Below are 19,927 nucleotides of genomic sequence, written 5' to 3'. Positions count from 1 at the left end.
CAAGCATTACAAGCTCCTGTCGATCACTCAGGTCATCGCCCAAACCGATGTCATTCGTTACATGCTCACTCGACCGATAGTAAAAGGTCGAATCGAAAAGTGAACAATGGCATTGTCTGAATTCCGTTTGCAATACGTGCCCCAGAAAGCTGCCAAAGGCCAAGCGTTGGCCAATTTCTTGGCCCAGCATCCCTCACCATACGGTTTCGGGGGCAATGACGTTGAAATCAGCATGGTGGAAACACGTGATAATCACTGGACGATGTACTTTGATGGCTCTAGTACTTCAGTCTCGGCTGGCGTTGGGGTCGTTATTCAATCCCCAAATCACAACCGCTGGTACTTTCCTCTCAAGCTTGATTTCGATTGTATGAATAATTAAGCCAAATACGAAGCCATTATCATCGGCCTTGGTGTCCTCCACGACTTGTGAGCAATTCGTGTCATTGTCCTTGGTGATTCTGAACTTGTGATTAACCAACTCAATAGGACTTTTCGTTGCATGAGTTGCACTATGGCGCCCATCACATGGTTGCCAGCTATTTGCCAAATCGCCTCCGGAGCACAACTCCTAGGGGGCAAACTAGGCCGAGAAATACCTGTGTCACGACGAGCACACCCAGCCTTGGTCAATCAGCAAGTTCTCCAACGCAATAGCGTGATCCATACAAAAGTCATGTCTTTACCTTTGTTGTTGGAGCGAAAGGACCCTATAGAGGTTTGCACTGTCGAGACATTACTAGACGATTGGAGAAGGGTGATTATGCAATATCTCGATAACCCTAGTGATAAACACGACCGACGGACAAAGGTCCATGCCACAAACTATGTGTTATACCAGAATGAGTTGTATCGAAAAGGTGAGGATGCGTTATTGTTACTATGCCTCAGCCCACAAGAGGCTGCCCAAGCAATTATAGAAGTACATGAAGGAATTTGTGAGGCTCACCAATCTGGACGAAAGATATGTTGGCTGCTTCGGCGACACGGCTATTTCTGGCCTAGTATACTAAAGGATTGTATTGAGTACGCAAAGGGATGTGTGCAGTGTCAAATTCATAGGCCTATACAGAGAGTTCCAGCAGAATTACTCCACTCGGTCACTAAACCATGGCCGTTCAGAGGATGGGCCATGGATGTAATCGGTAAAATTACACCATCTTTTGGGGCAGCTAAGCATGTGTGGATACTTGTCGCAACGGACTACTTCACCAAATGGGTCTAAGCCAAGTCATATGCCGAGATAACGCCTAAAGAAATCTGTAATTTTGTAAAAGAAAGCATCATGACTAGATCCAGCGTACCAGAAACAATCATAATAGATAATGGTAAGATCTTTACATCTAACAGGTTTAAGGAGTATACTGCAAATCTAAAAATTCGACTCGAACAGTCTACGCCGTATTATCTGCAAGCGAATAGACAGGCCGAAGCAAGTAATAAGGTTTTAATCGGTATTCTTGAAAAAATGGTAAAAGAAAGGCCTGGTATGTGGCATTTCAAGTTGAACAAAGCGTTATGGGCTTATCGAACTTCACTCCGATCAGCCACAAGAACGACTTCATACGCGTTAACCTATGGACATGACGTTATGTTACCAGTTGAGCTATGTATTAACTCGTTGCGAGTGATTGAACAAAGTAGTTTGTTCAATGCCGAATACAGTCAGGCCATGAGACAAGAGTTAGAAGACTTAGAAGAAATTCGGCTTGTCGCTTATAATTTATTAGTGGCACAGAAGAAGATTGCTGAGCGAGCTTATAATCAGTAAGTCAGACAAAAAACATTCAGAGAAGGTGAGTTGGTTTGGAAAATTGTGTTGCCCGTGGGGATTAAAGACCCTATGTTTGGCAAATGGTCACCGAATTGGGAAAGGTCGTTCGTCGTTCACAAAGTTCTCGGCAAGGGGGCATACCACCTCAAGGATCGGACTGGTTTAATTCACAAGTTGCCAATCAACGGGAAATTTTTAAAGAAATATTATCCAATCACTTAGGAGATGCAAGAATAAAAGATCATTTCATTAATTTTGCAAAAGGGTGTACAAGTGAAGTTATAGAAGGGCGTACAAAAGGTTGAGGCCATTAATTTTCTTTTAATGGCCTTTGTTGATGCACAAAACCGGAGGTCTTGGAACAACGTAAATCCGACCGTGAATCTGCAAGTAAAGTAAATAACACAAGATGTATCGTGGTTCACCCCAAGGTTTGGGCTACGTCCACACTGATTGTATTATATTTCTCTGAGAAGTGAGGGAGAGAGAGAGCTCTGAGAGTGAAAGCGTTGAGAGGGTGAGAGAGGCTTCAGAAATGGCCTCTGAGGGTGAGAATGAGCCTCTCCCTAATTGTGAGGGTGAGGGGTCCTTTTATAGAATAAGGACTCCTCACTTATTACATATTTGCCCCTTCCTTTATCCCATAATTACATTTAAGTCCCCTGAGTATTTGTACGATATCTAAATACGAGGCCCTAAATATGGTATAAACAGCCTTAACCTCCGATCGACTGGCTTCGTGAGCAATCTTTGCAGCCTTTAGGTAGTCTTCGGCTCGGAGAGCCTTTTCAAAAGTAGTAAAGAACTTCCAAGTCCGCTCCAGGACATCGGATAGGTGGACAACATTTTCGGTACTCAGCAAGCCACCAGCTGCAAGATCGTTCAGGCATTCTCATACAGAGTCAAGGCCTTTACATTGAAGGATTTGTGAGGCAAAAAGGGATAGAAGTTCCTACAACTTGGCGAAGGCATTAGATTCGGCCACGGAAGGCTCAGCCGATGCAGCAGATGGCTCAGCTACTATAGAAGTAATCAAGAGGAGAGCGTCGAGCTCGACTTCCTATGAAGTCTGTACATGAAAAGGTTTTAGGCAAAAGGAAAATCGTAAAGAATATAGCAGAGAGAATTTGTTTTAGACCTGCTGAGAGGAGACTTCGACCATGTCCCCTGGTTCATTGCTCAAACCTAGAGAGCTTAATGGCCGAGCCCAGTGTTTAAGACTGCTTCTCAATTCACGCAGTCGATGAAGGTTATCTACATTCGACGGCCACTAAGGTGGCCAGGAAATATAGATAACACCCTTCGGCACATAGAATTTTTGGTGAAATGAATAATTGGGCAACTGACTTTTAATTTTTTTTCTCGATTCAGACTTCTTATGGAAGAATGCCAAGGTCTTGATCCTACGTATGGATTGGTGTCTTCACTGTCGCTTCAGGCTCGACAAGAGGCCTTTTTCCACGATCAGCTACAGGAGGATCGACTTGGTCAATCGCCCTAACCACAGGTGGAGGATTAATGGTAGGAGGTTTAATTGGTTGAAGGCGACTCGTTAGCGGGATTTTGTCGCTATCGTCGTCCTGAAATAAAAGTTATTAGTATTCAAAATCTATTGGTAGAAGAAGTTGCCAGCAATATAATCATACCTCTTCCTCCAGAATGACCACTGGTTTTGTTTTTGGATTCTGGGGGAGATTTTTCTCGGCCAAGGTGGCCAGTTCCTCCAAAACAGAAGCAACGACCAGCTCTGGTGCTGCAGGTTCCTTGACCACCAGATCATTGGTTGGTTCAACCACGACTTGTTGAACGAGACGAAGCTCAGGTGCTCAACCGGTATGAGGGTTTGGTTGCATGTCTGTTAAGGCTTGAAAGGCAGGAGCACAAGAAGACTCAGCGGTTGCTCTTGTGGTTTGGCTGGAAATGACATGAATCTTCCGCTCCCCTTTTTCGCCAATTTCTTGACATGTTTTTTAGGACGAGGAGCATCGTCAGCCATTTCAGCCTTTGGGTGAGACCATTTGCTCGGCAAGGTCGGTGAAACGGTCACGATTTTCTTTAGCGAGGGGGCAAGTTTTTTCTTGGCCACGGCCGCAACTGCCGCGTCTGCATGACTACCTAAAAAAGCTAAAATCAAATCAGAAGGGAGTTTGAACAAATAACCAAAGTGAAACGATAGACGCAGACAAATACCTCGAGTCATCTCTTTGGATTTTGGGGCAAGGGCTTTCTTTGGGGGGTCGTCGATTGGTGTGTGAAAGAAGTCCTAAATGTATGTTTCCCACCAGTCGACGAAGGTGTCGGTACTGAAGCTTTCAGGGATGTTCGGCTGGAGACAGAATTTTTGGCACCTCTCATGAAATTCATGCGCTGTCTCCTTACAGAGAGAGGCGTCATCGGTTTAGGAGGAAGCGAAAAGTGAGCAGAGGCACCGGACAACCTTGGAGGTAGTCGAGTTACCAAGCAGTGAAATAGGGATGGTAGACTTCCCAGCTCGCTCGACGAGCATCCCAGCCGAAGGGAAAGTCGAGTGTTAACACAAACAACCCCTAGCTTTAGCGAAGATCAGCATCTTCAGCTTCACTCCATGCTGATGGTGGAAGCTTGATGGAAGAGGGGTACTCTTGATGATAATATATTAGAAATTCATCGTCAGAAAGGTTTTCTAGGCTAAAGAAGTATTTGAAGACTTCTTCGGCCCGGTGAGAAGGCACCGGTCGAGATGCTAATTGAAGGCGTAGTGTTTTAGTGGATTGGAAGTTGGGGATCTCTGGTCAAAGGGTAGCAAAATAGACTTGCAGCCAGAGTTGGAAAACCCAGAAAGGGCCATTCTGGTGCGGAACGATTTTGTTGATGGTCATCTTGGCCAAGCAGCGCAAGAGGTTGGCAAGGACGGCCGAACTGAGGGCCAAGGTGTGACCACTTGCTAGGGCTTCGGCCACCGACATATTCTCAACCAAGCACTTATTCGACTTGGTACAACAAACCAGTAAAATAGGAAGGCTTCGTGCTCCCCCTTCCGAGGGTTTTCTTCCCCTCGGCCAGCAAAATGGAGGATGAGGGTGTTGTAATTGAAGAAATTCTTGTGTAGCTTTTGAATTTCTTCTCTTGAAGGTTCTTGGCTTTCTTTGCTTAGCGTCTCGACAGCCCATTCGTCGTATAATGCTTTGAGGTTGAGATTAGACGGGTACCCAGAGAGGGCAGCGTCAACTGGAAGGCCAGAAGGAGAGGCCCTAAGGATAGCTGAGACATCGAGGATGGTAGGGCCGATAGGGTCGAGAGGAAGAACCATGGTGTAAGTGGCCGAGCACCAGAAGCTCAAAGCTGCCATGATAAGTTCTTTGTCCATGGTGATTTCCACGGTCCAGAGTTTAATGGCATCATAAATGCCAAGAGTCTTCCATTATTGGCCAAAGAATTTTTCCATCCGTTCGACCCAAGTTGCCCAGGCTGCAGTGGTTGAAGGCCAAGCTCCTTGGGGCTTGGTCAGATCCCACTTCGACCAATCAAATCCTTACAACAAGGGTGCCAAGCAATGAGCCTTGAGGAGGGTGGTAATGGACGATGGCACGACGTCCTTGAAGAGTGGCCCTAAGATCTGATGAGAAGCGATCAATGAAGTCCTGGCATTTGTTTCATTCGTCAGAAAGCTTGAAGATGAAGGAAGCCATTGATGAAGAATTGAAGAGTTTCTGGGTTAAGAGTTTTTGGGTTTTCTGGGAATTCGAAGGCCAAAGGCAAGAGGGGTTCAGGAATTTTTGGAAGCATAGAGTTTGAATGAAAAAGAGATGGGTATTTATAGGCGTTTTGGGGGGAAGATTAATCGTTTGATTTTCAAAAAGAAAGGAATGACCAATTGGGGAGTTTGTTGGTCATTATGGATATTCAGGGGATCCAGGTGAAAGGACCGAGGATTTCGTTGTTTGAGGACACACGATTGTGTGTGGCGGCGGATTTGATGGAGAAAACACGTTTCGACGGTCGCATGTTTCAAAGGTTATTATTAAAGGCTGATAGGTTAACCGAGAAATCGACACATGGTAAGATGTTTAGAAGAATCGAGGACGTGAGATGATGTTTCATAAATGCGCACGGTTGGGATTCTCAAGACAATCCAATGTTTTTTAGAAATGCCGAAGCGTGGTTTCGCTTCTTTAAGGTCGAGGCTCGACCGAGGATTGTAGGTCACCGACCTCATAAGCGATGGGGTAGTGTTTGGGCCCAAAATATTGATTTAGGCCAAATTTGGAGTTGCATTCAGCCTAGTGATTTTTCTAGAATTATCGTGGGTTTTTTGGGTCATGGGCCGCCTAGTTGGGGTCAATCGAGTCCCATGGCAGGACGGATTGATGTGGATAAGGGAGTAATCGAGACCTAGTGTGATGAAGAGTTGAAAACATGCCAGGACTCGAAATGAATCTAGTCCATCAGGAAAGCAGGTTCAAAGTCCTAGTTGCACTAGGATTGGCCAAGGCCTGGTCAGGTTAGGTTAAGTAATCTTAATTTGACTATGCTTCTGGCTCGTCTATAGTTTGATGCTATAAATAGAGGACGGTGTGCATCATTCAACCCTCTCCAACTCAACACACAAACTGCCCTGCCCAAATTCTCGCTCTCCGCGAAACCTCTCAACAACCTTGAGATTTTTATTTTCTTTTTCGCCAACACGTCTTCAGTTTGGATAAACAGCACTGTGAAGGCAACCGGCAAACGCCTTCATTTTGGATAAACAACACTGTTTCCGTAGAATTAGACGACCGCGGAGCACCTTCAGTTTGGATAAACAGCACTACGTCGAGGCCGACTGATTATCTATCCAAGTCTCTGTCGAGAAGGATTTTTGAATCCTTATTGGCAGAGGTCATCTCACCAACCTTCTCAGCGAAGCGAGGTGTTACAGATTACTGGGCTCGGTGCATTGAACGCCTAGTTATTTTATGATTGGATATTCACAAGTAAGTTTTAGAGTTCAGCATTCTGACTGCTGAACCACATTCACCATCAAGACATATATCTCTTTTGAGTACTGATAGGAGCATATTTATGCAACTTAGTTAGCTTGTTTCTTGGCATTTACTTAGTTTAATTCTAGTTATTTTAGTACTTTAAGCTATTTTCGTGTGTTTGTAGGTTCAAATAACAAAGTTGGCAACAAAGTGCTATTTGGAGCATTTTTGGGCCAAGATTGGATAGTGCAAGCATGGAGACATGAAGATGGACATTTTTTAAGATTTGAAGGCTAGAAATCAGCATGTGTGTGTGCAAGTGTGTTGACCTACAACTACAAACATCCATCACTACACCTATTACATCCACTCATTACCAAACATCCATCCACTACACCCATTACATCCACTCATTACCAAACATCCATCCACTACAACCATTACATCCACTCATTACCACAACATACACCACTACCACCTTAATTAGATGGTGGTCCTCTCCCTAGCCTATAAATACATCTACCCTTCACCATAACAAAGGGGGGGAGATCCATCCAAAGACACATACACAGGGACAATTTAGGGAGAAGGGAGGAAGACACATTCTGCCGCAAGGCAGAGTCTTTTCTTCTTAACCATTATACACATTCCCATAACAAAAACACAATTCCATGCACCTTCATTTCCCTTTCTTTGCCATGACCTCCATCCAACCTAAACACATTCAGCCATTCCCTTCCATATATCCATATGCATCCATCAAACCACACCTTGTGCCGCAACAAAGAGAAGAATGGGGATCCTTGGACGTGCTTGCCATTCAAGTTGGATTGTTGGAGCGTTTTTAGGTGTTTTCATTCTTTTGTTTTCAATGTCTAAATTTGTTTATCTTTGCTTTGTGAGTATGAGGAACTAAACCCCCCTTAGCTAGGGGGAATTCAAAGCCATGAACATACTTGCAATATGAATTGATTACCTTCAGTTGTGATTTCATAACTTGTGAATTCAATTTGTTTAACTGCTTGATTGATAACTTATTCGTGTATGTTTATTAACAGTGCACACTTAGTTTGCATGCATGAATATGATGCTAGAGTATAAGGGAGTTTCACCTAATAGTTACAAACTTATATTCGCAAGTAGTGGAGGTCGCTTATAAACGATTGCGTTTAATGAATTCTTGGCAGGAGTTTCATGCTCATCATAGTAACGAATGCCTCGTCAATACTTATAGTTTTCATAATCCTTAATGATCTTTGATTGTATCTTTATTGTGCTGTTCACGAAAAGGACTTTTGAAGAATACTTGAATTGTTGTATGCGTTTTCCCATCCAATTCAATAACTTAAAGAGAACTTGAATGTTAATTAAGCGGACTTAATTAACCTGGGGTGTTGAGTTTCTTCATTTATCGAAAGAACAACTGAAAATTGGTTTATGTGCAAGTGTGTCATGTGTGGAGAAGAACCCTCTAGCTAGCCCATCATCCATAGTTTACCCAAATTCGTCCAAAATCTGTTTTAGTTTACAATCTATTTGTTTTGTTTTCAAATTCGTCAAAATCAAATCCCCCTTTACTTTAAGGTGTTTTATTAGTCAAAATCTATTTTGATTTGTGTTTTTAAGTGTCTTAAGTCAAGTTAGAACCTAATTTCGTCCAAAACCATCCCTAGAGTCAGTTTAGAGTCTAATTCATTGTTTTAAGCTGTTTTGAGTCTTTTAAACTAGTTTTGAGTCTTTTTAGTTTGTATTGCATCTTTTGAGTCTAGTTTGTTGTTTTAAACTTAATTTTATGTTTTTAAGTCAGTTTAGAGGTTATTAGCAAGCCCTCCTAATCCCCGGTCCAGAACAATCCCTACTTACATTCTTTACTACAATTGATACAAGAGGGTTTAATTTGTGTGTTAAGTTAATTTTCGCATCAAGTACTTGTGTCCGTATAGTTTAGAGCCAGTTCGGCGTGTTTATACTCTTACGAATATAATCACCGGGACCGAACCCGGCATCGACGATCCGTGAACTTCGCCAGACTAGCAGCCTTGTCTTCAAGCTCTGGAACCCGAAGGCCGAGATATGTTCCTTCCTCGGCCGTAGTCGCAAGATCAAGAAGTCAGCAAAGCGCTCAACACAACATCAACAATTTTACTCCTCGGACGAGCTCGGCCGTCGAGTTGGCACACCCCGCACATAACCGAAAGATGCAATTAGCTTATTAATTACTCGGTTTGCGCGCCACGTAGGCTTAGTAGTTTTTAGGGTCAACAACAATATATGCAATCTGTTTTACATTTCTTTAGAACATCTCCTATAGATATGATTCATTCGAATTCTGAGTATGCTTCTAAGCTTCAGTTGATTGAATAAACCAGTACCACAAGCACGATACAGCCATGTCTGAAAACCGTAACTTATAAAAGCACTTAACAAACTGAAATGGTGTGGTGATGCCTCACAACTATTAAGTGTTACATCTACCATGCTTACTATATCGACTATAACACATTGATTCAGTACAAGAGGGTTACATTTCCATTTCCAGAAAATATTTTTGTGGACTCTCGGCAATAGCTAATATAATCCAAGGACGCTAACTTTTGATCAACATTATGCTATTGGGTGGTTTTTCTGCTATATTGATTTTGTACTTATAACCTTTGTTTTGTTTGATTCATAGCAGGCTGCAGGACCAGCTCCTGTCAAGGGAGAAACAGTGGCCAAATTGAAGGTGGCAATCAACGGATTTGGATGCATTGGTAGGAACTTCCTCCGATGCTGGCATGGCCGCAAGGACTCACCCCTAGAAGTCATTGTTGTTAATGACAGCGGTGGTGTCAAGAATGTAAGGGAACTTATGAGTATTATTTTCATTTAATATACTTTTGGAGAACCAAATTATTGGAATTATATTATCTTAAATTAATATGGTTTTGGAAAATGTATATATACTGAAATTTAATTTAATCTGAATGCAGGCTTCACACTTGCTGTTCTTAATACTTGAAGATCAAGACTGAGGTTGCCCAGATATCTATTACAAAATAAGTCTAGTCTTTACTTAGCACGGAGCCTTGGATAGTATTGTAAATAGTACCTTATATAACAGAATTTGAAACCATACAGGGAACAGGAGTCTTTGTCGATGGCCCTGGTGCCGGCAAACATATCCAAGCTGGTGCCAAGAAAGTTGTTGATGCACAAAATCGGTGAAGACTTTGGTACAACAAAAAGTGTTAAGTTTGTGACCTTCGCTAGATTGCTCTGGTCACTAGTGTGGATAAGTAAGTAAATGGATGGGGACAGGGAAGCAAACACAAGATGTACGTGGTTTACCCAGATTGGCTACGTCCACGAAGTAGAGGAGTTCTCATTAATTGTGAAGGGTTTACACAAGTACATAGGTTCAAGCTCTCCTTTAGTGAGTGCTAGTGAATGATTTAGTACAAATGACATTAGGAAATATTGTGAGAGAATGATCTCTATTTATAGAAGAGAGTTTCTAGTTTCATTCTTACATTGACACGTGTCGTGTTGTGATTGGCTTCTGATGTTGACACGTGTCGCGCTATGATTGGCTTCTGATGTCGACACGTGTCGTACTATGATTGGCCTCCTGGTTGGAGGGAAACTCTTATGGGTCCTTGACGGTATAACGTTGACCGGTGCTCAGTAGTTTTGGGATTGGTCAAGTATGGTACAAACAGTGTTCCGTAAGTTATCGAGTGAGGGAAGCTCTTCGGTTGGGGACTTGCAAGATCCAAGCCATTGAGTAATCACGAAACTTCTAAGTACCGAAGTGTGGTATCATTTTTACTTGCCTTATCTGTCTCATACGTAGCTGTGGCATCTTCTCTGGAAGTATTTTTCCTAAATCCAAGGGTGGTATCTTTAACCGATGAAGATGCACAAGGTAATGTATCAATTTCACTTGAAGCTTACTTGTAGTTTCCGGCTTGGTCAAGTGCGATACAAAACCCTATAGTAGGAGTCCCCCAAGTCGCCGAGCTAGGAGATTCGCCGAAAGAGGTAACAGACAAGGTAAGCAATCAGACTTCTAAGCAAGCAACCTGGATCAGAGGTTCGACTTCGGCTTCCGGTTGATTGTTATCATTCTCCTTATGTCGTAAACAGCAACAAGGATAAGGAGAAGCAAATGGAGAAGAGATGATATGAGATACTTTTGCTTTTGAAGAAGTAACTTTCCACAGGCTTATTCTTGAACTGGGCTGGAGGGTTTTCTGGTTTCCTCTAGAGTATAAGGCTGACTCAAGAATTTGAGGGTCAAAACAAGTCCACCAAATCAAGAGTGCATTCGACCTTGATGATATGGGATACTTTTTCTATTGATGAAGTAATAGATGAATCGGCACGTGTTCCGTTGCACTTGTCTTCACATGCTTCCTTGTATCCTTCTCACTTGCCCTATCTGTTCTTCAGGCATATGTGGTATCTTTTCTGGAAGCATAAGATGTTGAAGATGAGTACTCGAGAGCAATGCCAGGTAAGTAATTAGGCAAGGGGTTCCAGGCAGTCAGTTCCTGACTGGAAGCTTGATTCCAAGTGCTGACTGATTGCTCTCTTTCTCCTTGTCTTGCAGGTAAGAACAAGGGCAAAGGAAAAGACAAGGAAGAAGCATAATATGGGATACTCTTGCTTTTGACCCTGATGATATGAGATACTCTTACTCTAGTGTGGCTGGTTTACATAGGTATTATTGGGGGGGAACGAAGCTGAGTATTTCGAGAGGCTTCGTTGGGAGTGCCCTCTCAGATATGAGGAAGGGTTGAGCATTTTTGCAGGTCTGCCTGTCTGTGGAGGATGGATGTCGACATATATAGGAGTCTCCCTAACAACAAGTAGTAATGCTATTCCTTTACCCTTCTTGGTCGTAGCAATGTTGTGGGAGCTGCAAGCTTCACGTGTTTTAACTTTGTCAGAGCACTTTGAAAAAGTGGTATGTGGTATCTGGAAAACTGATGTTACGTGTGAAGATTGTTGACAAGCTTTATCCAAGGAAATCTGGCTCTCGAAGTTCAGAGAGCGATGCCTCTTCGGTTTTCGAACAAGAAATCATGTCGGGGATCTGGCTCTTGAGATTCGGAGAACGGTGCCTCTTTGATTTTTGAGAAAGCAATCATGTTGGGAGTCTGGCTCTTAAGATTCGGAAAGCAGTGCCTCTTCAATTTTTGAGAAAGTAATCATGTTGGGAGTCTGGCTCTCGAGATTCGGAGAGTGGTGCCTCTTTGATTTTTAAGCAAGCAATCTTGTTGGGAGTGTTTTCTCAAATGTTAGTAAAGGTTAGGCATTTTTACCAGTCTGCCTTGCCACGAAGCACGAAGGTTGACATACATTAGGACTTTCTAGTTATCAAGCAGTGGTGTTGTTCCTTTACCCTTATGGGTAATAGTAGGGTAGCTAGATCTTCAAAATTTATGTGTCTAAACTTTGTCAGAGATCTTTGGCAAAGTTATATGTGGTACCCGAGAAGCTGATGTTGCATGTGAAAAGTGGTGCCCCTTCGAAATCCGGAGAATGGTGCCTCTTCAATTTTTGAACCAACGGCCCTGTTGCCCTTTCTTTTATAAGGGCACCAATTGTGTGCAAGAAGTACATTCAAAGAGTTATTGCTTGTAGGAATTTTCCCCTTACTTCAGAGATTTATTGCCCTTTATTTCTCCTTCATCATTTCTGAGAATGTCTGGCCCATCTGACCGTCGTTTTGACTTGAACTTTGGTGAAGAGGCAGCAATGCCTTCTCAAGACAACATATGGCGCCCATCCTTCTTATCTCCTACTGGTCCTCTTACCGTTGGGGATTCTGTGATGAAGAATGATAAGACCGCTGCGGTGGTGGCCAGGAACCTTCTCACTCCCAAAGATAACAGACTACTTTCTAAACGGTCTGATGAGTTGGCTGTTAAGGATTCTCTGGCTCTCAGTGTTCAGTGTGCACGTTCAGTGTCTAATATGGCCCAACGCCTATTTTCTCAAACCCGCCAAGTATAATCATTGGCGGCTGAAGTGATAAGTCTCAAACAAGAGATCAGAGGGCTCAAGCATGAGAATAAACAGTTGCACAAGCCCGCACATGACTATGCTACAAACATGAAGAGGAAGCTCGACCAGCTGCAAGAATCTGATGGTCAGATTTTACTTGATCATCAGAGGTTTGTGGGTTTGTTCCAAAGGCATTTATTGCCTTCGTCTTCTGGGGCTGTACCGCGTAATGAAGCTCTAAATGATCAACCTTCGATGCCTCCTCCTTCTGGGGTTCTGCCTAGTACTTAGGTTCCGAATAATCACCCTCTGGTGCCTCCTCTTTCTGGGGCTCTGCCGACCACTGAGACTTCTCATGAGCAACCTTTGTGAAGGCTCCCTCTTGTTTGTTTATTTTGATTCATGTATATGTACATATTTGTAACTTATCGGAGATATCAATAAACAAGCTTTGGTTCATTTCAACGTATTGTTTTAAATACACCAAGGCCTTCTTCACTAAGTTCTTTGAATTTTTCCTTTTGTTGAAGCTTGTATGTTGAAGCTTTGTGAGTGAAGCATGTAGGTTGAGGTAGTGCTCCCTTAATTTCCCGAGTGAGGAAAACTTCTCATTTTGAGACTTGAAAAATCCAAGTCACTGAGTGGTCATGAGACTTCCGAGTATCAAGGTGCAGTAGCATATGGTAGGAGTCCCCCAAGTCTTCAGTCGAGGGAGTTGACGAATGAGGCATTTAATTTCTAAGTGGTAGCCCAAAACTCCTTCTTCATATATATTTGTTATGAAAGTTGTTAGGCCCAAAGAAGAGGAGGCCTAGGCAATTTTTTTTTTTTTTGAAATTTTTTTTTTCGATTTTCTTTTTTTTTTTCCGAATTTTCGAATTTTTGAATTTTCGAATTTCCGAAAAAAAAAAAATATATATATATATATATATATGTATATATATATATATATTTTAAAGCTTTGTAGGTGAAGCTTTGGTGTTGAAGCTTTGTAGTTGAAGCTTTGAGGTTGAAGCTTTGTTGGGCACCATGAATTGATTTTGCTTCACACTATCTTGATCAAGATAGTGTGAAGCTTTTGTAGGTGAAGCTTTTGTGTTGAAGTTTTGTAGGTGAAGCTTTTGTGGGTCAAGCTTTTGTGGGTCAAGCTTTTATGGGTCAAGCTTTTGTGGGTCAAGCTTTTGTGGGTCAAGCTTTTGTAGGTCAAGCTTTATTGGGCACCATGAATTGATTTTGCTTCACACTATCTTGATCAAGATAGTGTGAAGCTTTTGTAGGTGAAGCTTTTGTGTTGAAGTTTACCATGAATTGATTTTGCTTCACACTATCTTGATCAAGATAGTGTGAAGCTTTTGTATGTGAAGCTTTTGTGTTGAAGTTTTGTAGGTCAAGCTTTTGTGGGTCAAGCTTTTGTGGGTCAAGCTTTTGTAAGTGAAGCTTTTGTGGGTCAAGCTTTTATGGGTGAAGCTTTTGTGGGTGAAGCTTTTGTAGGTCAAGCTTTGTTGGGCACCATGAATTGATTTTGCTTCACACTATTTTGATCAAGATAGTGTGAAGCTTTTGTAGGTGAAGCTTTTGTGTTGAAGTTTTGTAGGTGAAGCCTTTGTGGGTGAAGTTTTGTGGGTCAAGCTTTTATGGGTCCAGCTTTTGTGGGTGAAGCTTTTGTAGGTCAAGCTTTGTTGGGCACCATGAATTGATTTTGCTTCACACTATCTTGATCAAGATAGTGTGCAGCTTTTATAGGTGAAGCTTTTGTGTTGAAGTTTTGTAGGTGAAGCCTTTGTGGGTGAAGTTTTGTGAGTCAAGCTTTTATGGGTCAAGCTTTTGTAGGTCAAGTTTTGTGGGTCAAGCTTTTGTAGGTCAAGCTTTTGTGGGTCAAGCTTTTGTGGGTCAAGCTTTTGTGGGTCAAGCTTTTGTGGGTCAAGCTTTTATGGGTCAAGCTTTTGTAGGTGAAGCTTTTGTGGGTCAAGCTTTTGTGGGTCAAGCTTTTGTGGGTCAAGCTTTTGTAGGTGAAGGTGAAGCTTTTGTGGGTCAAGCTTTTGTGGGTCAAGCTTTTATGGGTGAAGCTTTTGTAGGTGAAGCTTTTGTGGGTGAAGCTTTTGTGTTGAAACTTTTGTGGGTGAAGCTTTTGTATTGAAGCTTTTGTAGGTGAAGCTTTGGAGTTGAAGCTTTGTAGGTGAAGCTTTGGAGTTGAAGCTTTTGTTGGGTACCATGAATTGATTTTGCTTCACACTATCTTGATCAAGATAGTGTGAAGCTTTTGAGAATTTGTAGCTGTCCTCCATTGATGAAGCTTTTGTGGGTGAAGGTTTTCTGTTGAAGCTTTTGTAGGTGAAACTTTGGAGTTGAAGCTTTGTAGGTGAAGCTTTGGAGTTGAAGCTTTTGTTGGGTACCATGAATTGATTTTGCTTCACACTATCTTGATCAAGATAGTGTGAAGCTTTTGAGAATTTGTAGTTGTCCTCCATTGATGAAGCTTTTATGTTGAAGCTGTTGTGGGTGAAGCTTTTGTGTTGAAGGTTTTGTAGGTGAAGCTTTGGAGTTAAAGCTTTATAGGTGAAGCTTTGGAGTTGAAGCTTTTGTTGGGTACCATGAATTGATTTTGCTTCACACTATCTTGATCAAGATAGTGTTAATCTTTTGAGAATTTGTAGTTGTCCTCCATTGATGAAGCTTTTGTGTTGAAGCTTTTGTGTTGAAGCTTTGTAAGTGAAGCTTTGTAGGTGAAGCTTTAAGGTTGAAGCTTTGTTGGGCACCATGAATTGATTTTGCTTCACACTATCTTGATCAAGATAGTGTGAACCTTTTGAGAGTTGTGGTTGAACCCCTTTGATGAAGCTCTTGTTGGCATCATAAATTGGTTTTGCTTCACACTGTCTTGATCAAAAGTGTGCGAAGCTTTTGAGAATTGTGGTTGCCCTCCATTGATGAAGCTCTTGTTGGCACCGTAAATTGGTTTTGCTTCACACTGTCTTGATCAAGAGTGTGTGAAGCCTTTAAGAGTTATGCTTGTCCTCCATTGATGAAGCTCTTGTTGGCACCATAAATTGCTTTTGCTTCACACTGTCTTGATCAAGAGTGTGTGAAGCTTTCGAGAATTGTGGTTGCCCTCCATTGATGAAGCTCTTGTTGGCACCATAAATTGCTTTTGCTTCACACTGTCTTGATCAAAAGTATGTGAAGCTTTCGAGAATTGTGGTTGCCCTCCATTGATGAAGCTCTTGTTGGCACCATAAATTGCTTTTTCTTCACACTGTCTTAATCAAGAGTGTGTGAAGCTTTCGAGAATTGTGGTTGCCCTCCATTGATGAAGCTCTTATTGGCACCATAAATTGGTTTTGCTTCATACTATCTTGATCAAGAGTGTGTGAAGCTTTCGAGAATTGTGGTTGTCCTCCATTGATGAAGCTCTTTTTGGCACCATAAATTGCTTTTGCTTCACACTGTCTTGATCGAGAGTGTGTGAAGCTTTCAAGAATTATGGTTGCCCTCCATTGATGAAGCTTTTGTTGGCACCATAAATTGGTTTTGCTTCACACTGTCTTGATCAAGAGTATGTGAAGCTTTTGAGAATTGTGGTTGAACTCTTTTGATGAATCTCTTGTTGGCACCATAAATTGATGAAGCTAATGTGTTCACCTCTTCCCCTTTTTTTTTTTTTTTTTTGAGGGGGAGAGGGGGTGCTGCAAGTTTGAAATTTGAAAACTCCCTAGCATTTGTGAAAGTTTAAAGACTTTCCATGTGGGGTTTTCTCATGGTTTGAATTTTGAATTTCGAATTTCTTTGGCCATGTTGAACCCTATAAGAATGAGAAGTTTCCACTCTTTTCATTGTCTTCATTTGCTCATTTTGTAGTGATTTTTGGAGATAGAGTGCTCTTATAGTTGAGAGGGATTCCGGCATTGCTTTGCACCATCTTCAGGTTGGTAATCTTCTCCACTAGATCACATGCTTTCATTCTTGTTGAATTGTTTGAGTGTTCATGTATTTGGTTGAGAACATAATGAACTGATTGAGCTTTTCTCCACGCCCTAGGAACTTCCTTATGTTTCGATCTTTCATGTGGTGATAGAGTTTGTTTCTGTTTGTTGTAGATGTCAGAGTTTGGAAGTCCTAGTGATGGGGGCTCCCCTAACTCTATCTCTAGTTTGAGCTTGCAATGTTGGAGTCTTCAGGGCCTTTGTTGGAGTCTTGTACAAAAAATTCAAGATTGGGTGATCCTCACAATTGCCAAGCCTTAGCCAATATTGGTTCTTCCTCTTTAATGTCAGTGGGTGAGGGGGTTGTTTGTGACACCATACCCATATTTCGCTCTGAGTTCACAGTAGACCATTTAGTGCAAAACTTGTTAGATAGCGAAAAGCAGCTTGAGGCCCTAAGGCAGTCATGTAGTATCCCCCGTAGTGTAGGAATACGTTTGGTGCATCATGAAGAATTGTCCTCTTAACCACCCAAGGGTCATGTTATGTTCTATACCCAGATATTATTGACTTTAGGCGTGAAGCTGCCTTTGCACCCGTGGTTGCAACGGATGCTGTCTTTCATTAGATATGCGCCTGGGCAACTCTACCCTGGTTTTTGGGATACCTTGATCAGGTTTTATATTATTTGGATGGAATGTGGGTTAGGTGAGCCTTCCTTTCATCAATGGCACTACTGCTATAAGATGCGCCCGGTGAAAGCATGCACTGGGTATGTCGAGTGTGCATGTTGAAGTGAGAGAGAGCATATTGTCTTTGGTAAGAAAAAGGCGTACTGCACTTGGAAAAACCGTTGGTGCTTTCTTTATAATGATTGGGAGTATGCTAAAGGTGTCACGCCTAAGCGACGTGTTCCTACTCACTTCCAGACTGTAGGTTGTAATGTATCCATTGTTTGCATTATTTGCTATTTGTTGTGATTTTCTCTTGCTTCTAACATTTTTTCTTCGTACAGTGACGCGAGGGACCATCAAGTGGTCTGGACGGGAGCTAGCTGACATAAAGAAGGTGTTGAGGGTGCCCAAAGAGGATAGACATTTGGGCAAGCTACGACACTTATTTCGAAAGTACGATTTCCAGCCCCTAGTGTCGGAGTGCCAGAGACGAGCAAGTAAGTTGTGTTTTTCATTTCGCCCCCTCTTTCTGTTACAAAGTTGCATTCCTTACTTTGATTTTTCTTGTTCAGTGGAGAAAGTGGGTAAGAAAGGGAAAGCACCCATGTTAGTTCCCGTAGACGACATTTTGTTTCATAAGGGAGCTTGTAAGCACCGAGTGAGGCCAACCCCTAAACCTATGTCGCAAGAGGAGGTCCTCAAGATTGATGCCTCAAAGAAGGCTGAAGTTGAGGCTATCGGGTGTGCTACTACCATAGTTGCAAGGGATGAGAGACGATTGTTGCCTTCTCTTCCTACCATCAATCCTATATTTCCTCTAACCATGGAGTCTACTGACCAAGAAGGTGGCCCTAGCTGTAGCCGTAAAAGAAAGTACAAGGAAAAGGTTGGCAGTATTCATTGGAAGGACTTGAAGGTTGCCATGCAGCCAAGTAGTTTTAGTATGTCAATAATTGACTGGCAGGACGTCGATCCACTGTTAATGAGCTTGGAGAGCCGCTAGATGAGAACGAATCAGATCGTGACCGGATGATGAGGCTATTTTCTTATGTAAGTGTTACTTTGTCATTTCTTTGCTTTCTCCCCTCTTTTTCCTGGTAGTGACGATTATCTTGTCATGTAGGTCATGACCGAGTACGATGACAGATTATGAGAAGTCGAGCGATACAAGGCAAAGTTTAAAGAGAATAACCAGCTTGTGAATGACGCTAGAAAAACAAGCAAAGCTTTGGCTGATGCCATCCGCCTTAAGGATGAAAACTTTGAGTGTTTGAAGAGGCAGAATGGTGAGAACGTGAGGCTCAAGAAACAATTGGAAGCGACTAAGGAACAATTGGAGACAACCATCCTTGAGGTTTCCAAGGTTAAAGGGGAGTTGGATAGTGCCTTGGTTGAGGTTTCTGGACTAAAGATGAGTATCCCAACTGAGAGGGATGCTGCTGTGCAGGAGTTCTTAGGTTCCCAGGCCTTGCACGATGCTTTTAGACCTCAGTGCATCCGAGCGGCTAATTTTGAGAAAAGGAAATGGATGGTCGTCCTTGAGCGTTACAATAATGGAAGCATTATCCGAAAGTACCGTGATGAGATGGATGAGTATCGACAAAAGGGTGAAGCCTTCGTCCTCGCAGTTGATCCTAATAGTGATGATGACTCTGATAATGAGGCTAGTATCAGTAAGCAGTCTCAGGAGAGTGAGGATGGTCCTGGAGATGCTGAGGAATGTGGTGATGACGATAGGGTTTAAACGTATAGTGATATTGTCAGGGGTTCGGCCTCAGATGAGGATGACTCGTAGTGCCCTCTTTTTCTGCATGTACTCTGGATGTATGTGTTTGTTGTTTGTGTGGCATGTGCCATGTACTCTGGATGTACTAGTTTGTTCTTTGTGTGGCTTGTGCCATGTACTCTGGATGTACTAGTTTGTTGTTTGTGTGGCATGTACCATGTACTTTGGATGTACTAGTTTGTTGTTTATGTGGCTTGTGCCATGTACTCTAGATGTACTAGTTTGTTGTTTGTGTGGCATGTGCCATGTACTCTGGATGTACTAGTTTGTTGTTTGTGTGGCATGTGCCATGTACTCTGAATGTACTAGTTTGTTGTTAATTACCAAGTATTTGCACTATCATTGATGAATGCCTGGGTATGTTTTAGCAAATCCTTTGTTTAGATATAAGCCATAACTTGGATGTACTAGTTCTGTCCAGTACTGTTTGTTTATTTGTATAGTCTTGTTGACATATACTTAGACTTGATTTCCTGTTGGAAGCATTCATGTCGAAGCTTTTAACCTGAGTGTTTCATTACTAGGAATGTAAGAGGATTAGAACCAAGTTGTCTAAATCACCTCTTTATTGAATTCATGCCAAATAGTCTTCGTTACATAGGATGCCGAACGGTTGAAGCTTAACACTTGTACAATGTGAATTTACTTGTAATAGTACTTCAAGTGATCAATGTTCCATAGATGGCCAAGGGTCTTGCCATCGGAGCTTCTAAGCTTGTAGGAGCCACGACGACTGATGCCAACAACTTCAAACGGTCCATCCCAGTTTGGACTAAGTGTTCCTTCACTCGGGACTCTGTCGCAGAGTAATCTTTTCTTCAATACCCAGTCCCCCA

At 42.3% G+C, this 19,927-nt stretch overlaps 2 pseudogenes; both read left to right on the top strand.

Annotated features, from left to right (window-relative positions):
• Nucleotides 1-19,927, top strand: part of LOC126609375 (glyceraldehyde-3-phosphate dehydrogenase B, chloroplastic-like) — a 50,136-nt pseudogene that overhangs the window by 8,882 nt on the left and 21,327 nt on the right.
• LOC126609376 (uncharacterized) lies at nucleotides 17,898-19,100 on the top strand (annotated as a pseudogene).

Source organism: Malus sylvestris, chromosome 16 (genome assembly GCF_916048215.2).
Source record: "Malus sylvestris chromosome 16, drMalSylv7.2, whole genome shotgun sequence".
In the NCBI taxonomy this organism is placed as follows: Eukaryota; Viridiplantae; Streptophyta; class Magnoliopsida; order Rosales; family Rosaceae; genus Malus; species Malus sylvestris.
Note: the sequence above shows the minus strand (reverse complement) of the source record. Positions and strands in the feature narration are given on the sequence as shown.